The following is a 4815-nucleotide window of genomic DNA, read 5'->3' as shown; positions in this document are numbered from 1 at the left end:
GCCCTACAGAACTTACAAACCAGATTCCAAAAAAGTTGGGACACTAAACAAATTGTGAATAAAAACTGAATGCAATGATGTCGTGGTGCCAACATCTAATATTTTATTCAGAATAGAACACAAATCACAGATCAAAAGTTTAAACTGAGAGAATGTATCATTTTAAGGGGAAAATCTGTTGTTTCATCTGGGGACAGAGGAGACCAGTTTCTCGTTTAGAAATAGGAATGCTCTCCCAATCATGTCTAATACAGGCCTCTAACTGTTCAATCATCTTGGGCCTTCTTTGCCGCACCTTCCTCTTTATGATGCACCAAATGTTCCCTATAAGTGAAAGATCTGGACTGCAGGCTGACCATTTCAGTACCCGGATCCTTCTCCTACATAGCCATGATGTTGTGATTGCTGCAGAATGTGGTCTGGCATTATCGTGTTGAAAAATGCAGGGTCTTCCCTGAAAGAGATGACGTCTAGATGGGAGCATATGTTGTTCTAGAACCTGAACATAGTTCTCTGCATTAATGGTGCCTTTCCAGACATGCAAGCTGCCCATGCCACAAGCGCTCATGCAACCCCATACCATCAGTGATGCAGGCTTCTGAACGGAGTGTTGATAACAACTTGGGCTATCCTTGTCCTCTCTGGTCCGGATGACATGGCATCCCAGTGTTCCATAAAGAACTTCAAATCGTGACTCATCTGACCACAGAACAGTCTTCCATTTTGCCACACTCCATTTTAAATGACGCATGGCCCAGTGCAAACGTCTGAGCTTGTGGAGCTTGCTTAGAAATGGCTTCCTCTTTGCACTGTAGAGTTTCAGCTGGCAACGGCAGATGGCACAGTGGATTGTGTTCACTGAAAATGCTTTCTGGAAGTATTCCTGAGTCCATTCTGTTATTTCCTTGACAGTGGCATTCTTGTTTGAGGTGCAGTGACGTTTAAGGGCCCGGAGATCACGAGCATCCAATAGAGTTTTACAACCTTGACCCTTACGCACAGCGATTGTTCCAGATTCTCTGAATCTTTTGATGATGTTATGCACGGTTGATGATGATAACTTAAAAGTCTTTGCTATTTTACGCTGGGTAACACCATTCTGGTATTGTTGCACTATCTTTCTGCGCAACAATGGTGGAATTGGTGATCCTCTTACTATCTTGGCTTCTGAGAGACACTGACACTCTGAGAAGCTCTTTTTATACCCAATCATGTTGTCAATTGACCTAATTAGTGTTAATTGGTCTTTCAGCTGTTCATTATATGCTCAATTTCCTTTTTCCAGTCACTTATTGCTACTTGTCCCAACTTTAATGGGATTTGTTGAAATTGTGAAATTTTGAATCAACATATTTTTCCTTTAAAATGTTACATTTACTCAGATTAAACTTTTGATCTGTCATCTATGTTACATTACGAATAAAATATTGACATTTGCCATCTCCACATCATTGAATTCAGTTTTTATTCACAATTTGTTTAGTGTCCCAACTTTTTTGGAATCCGGTTTGTAGATTTACCACCAGAGACGGTCCTTGTACAATACGTGGGCAACCTTTTGCTCACGAGCCCAATGGCGCAGGACTCGCTGAAGCCGACTGAAATGGTCCTGCGGCGATTGGCCGAAAGAGGGTTCAAAGTCAGCAAAGAAAAACTCCAGGTCGCGCAAACGCAGGTGTCATTTTTAGGATGAGTAATTTCTCAAAAAGGAGCAGGCATCTCTCATGCACATCGCTCAAACATCCTACATCACCCAAAGCCAAACACAGTAAAATACATGTTATCATTCCTGGGCCTGACAGGATACAGCAGAAATTACATTCCAAATTACACAGGGTTAACACAACAACTTTGCAACAACAACAACTGGTAAAAGAAAAAGGTATGAGAAACTTGAGAGCACACTTAGATTGGACCCCTGGGGGTGAAAAAGCCTTCATTGAAATCAAACAGTCGTTATCTCAGGCATCAGACTTGGCGCTTCCTGACTACGCAAGTCCATTCTTCCTTGATGTTTCTGAAACAGGAGGCGTCATGAATTGCATCCTGTTTCAGAAAAAAGAGAGAGGTACTTTGTAGACACATTTTAATGTATGTAAGCATGATGCTCGACAACATGGAAAAAAGACACCCACAATGTACACAACGCGTCGCAGGCCTCGCAAAACTCATTCAAAAAACCTCACATCTCATCATGGGGCACTCATTACATGTTCTGACCTCCCACAGTGTGGTGGCATATGTTAACTCGCAGAACTTCACTATGTCTCATATTAAGACAGCAGAGATTGAGTAAAGTGTTAGAAGCATCTAACTTGTTGTTTACTCATGAGGGATATCCTGATGCATGCTCAACAATCCAGGTAGAAAAATCCAAAAAAGTTCAATCTGGTCCTCTGGACATTAAAAAAAAAAAAATGTAGAAACGTTTCGTCTCTCATCCGAAAGACTTCCTCAGTCTGAGGTGCTGTATTTAGCTCAGTCTCTTAAATAGCACCTTCTCAGAGTGGATCAACCAGTTTGCTGCTGACAACCAAACCAGCTGCTCACATGGTCAAGAAGGAAGGACCATCAGCCTAACAATGGATCATTAGCACACTGATAGCTGTTTACTATTCACAGGGGGGTGAGTGATACTAGCAATAACAGCATTGTAAGAGGGGGACAGTTGAACCTGGAGGCCTCCACCCCTGTTTAATGATGGACAATTTCTTTTCACAAAGATGGCCTCCTTTAATCCTCTCTCAAACCATCGTTCCTCTCTGTCCAGGATGTGAACATCTTCATCCCTGAAAGAGTGACCGCTGGCCTGGAGATGAGTGTAGACCGCAGAATCCTGGCCTGATGATGTTGATCTTCTGTGCTGGGCCATCCTTTTGGCCAGAGGCTGTTTAGTTTCCCAAATTTAAGACTGATCGCAGCCCTCCTGACACTGAACAGCATACACAATATTACTCTGTTTGTGCCGGGGGACTGGATCTTTGGGATGAACCAGTCTTTGCCGTAATGTATTTTGGGGTTTAAAAGCCACTGGGATGTTATGTTTAGAAAATAAACATCTCAGTTTCTCTGATACTCCCTCAACATACGGAATGACCACTAGTCTGGGTTCCTCCTTTTCACCTGATGGCTGACTGCAGTCCTGTTTGGGTTTCTTCTCTGCTTTCAGGAAGGCCCAGTTAGGATATCCACATTGCTCTAGACCCTGTCTTGTGTAGGATTTCTCCTTCTGCCTGGCTCCTGAGCTAGTGGGGATGCTGTCTGCTTTGTGATACAGAGTCCCGATGACTCCTAACTTGTGTTCCAAAGGGTGATGGAAGTCAAACTGCAAATACTGGTCTGTGTGGGTGGGTTTGTGGTACACCTCGGTTTGCAAATGTCCTCTATCAGAGACTGAGACCTCACAGTCCAAGAAAGCCAACCTGCCATTTTTTACATCTTCTCGTGTGAACTTGATGTATTTATCCACAGAGTTGATGTGGTCATTAAAATTTTGGACTTCCTGAAATTTAATTTTAACCCAGGTGTCTTCAACATACCTGAACCAATGACTTGGTGGTGTTCCTGAAAAGGACGTCAAGGCTCTCTTTTCTACCTCCTCCATGTACAAGTTGGCAACAATAGGAGAAACTGGAGACCCCATAGCACACCCATGTTTCTGCCTATAATATTGCTCCCCATATGTGAAGTAGGTTGACTGCAGGCACAGTTTCAAGAATTGACACAGTTTTTCTGTGGAAAGCGTGGTCCTGATGCTCAGAGTGGTGTCTGATTTTAATCTTAAACTGACCACCTCTACTGCATCATTAACAGGAATGCACGTAAAGAGTGATGTGACATCAAAAGAGACCATTGTTTCATCAGTCTCCATGATGACATCCCTCACCTTATCCACAAAGTCCATGGTGTTCTGTATGTGGTGTTCTGAGCTGCCAACTAAAGAGATGAGTACAGACGCCAGATATTTGAAAACATTGTAAGTGACAGAGTTAATCATGCTAACATTTGATCTTAAAGGTACACCTTGTTTGTGGATTTTAGGTAAACCATACAGACTAGGTGTGGCCTCCCCTGGGTACAGTCTGTGGTACAGAATACGGTCAATAGCCTTGTCCTGCTCCAAATTTTTCAGGCAATCTATTATCTTCTTCTTGTAACCACTTCCTGGATCTCTTTTCAGAGGTTCATAAGTGGTTAAGTCACTAAGGAGTGTCATAACTTTCTCATGATAGTCTTTCTGGTTCAAAATCACTGTGCACCTTCCTTTGTCTGCTGGGAGAATGATGATGTTTTTGTCCTTGCTAAGAGTGGTGAGTGCATCCCTCTCCTCTCTACTGATGTTGGAAGGTGGTGGTTTGGCATTGCTGAGGCAGGATGAAACTTTGATTCTGAGCTGTTTTGCTTCACCCTCTTTCATTTTGTTGTTGCGGATGGCTGATTCTGTGGCTGTGATCATCTCCACCAGAGGAAGTCTACTTGGTGCAACCGCAAAGTTCAGTCCCCTGGCAAGAATCTCTGTCTCCGGCTGGGTGAGCTGTCTGTCAGATAAATTCTTCGCCCACTTTTCTGTCTCCCTGGCATGTAATTGACTACTGGAGTGTTGTCCTACACTGAGTAAGTTATTATTGGAATAGTGATGGTGTTGATGAGTTATTAGTAAGTTAAACTTGTTTTGTTGTTGAGTCTTGGACTTGACATGCTGTGCTAAGCGTGCCTGATCTGTACAGTCCAACACTTGCTGAAGTGTGGTCTGATCTAGACACATTGTTAGTTTCTGTTTAATGTGCTTGTCATGGTTTGCGGTTAGGAGCGAAC

This window comes from Nematolebias whitei, chromosome 6 (genome assembly GCF_014905685.2).
Source record: "Nematolebias whitei isolate Nwh7 chromosome 6, NemWhi1, whole genome shotgun sequence".
Classification (NCBI taxonomy): domain Eukaryota; kingdom Metazoa; phylum Chordata; class Actinopteri; order Cyprinodontiformes; family Rivulidae; genus Nematolebias; species Nematolebias whitei.
The sequence above is the reverse complement of the archived record's forward strand: the minus strand, read 5'-3'. Positions refer to the sequence as shown.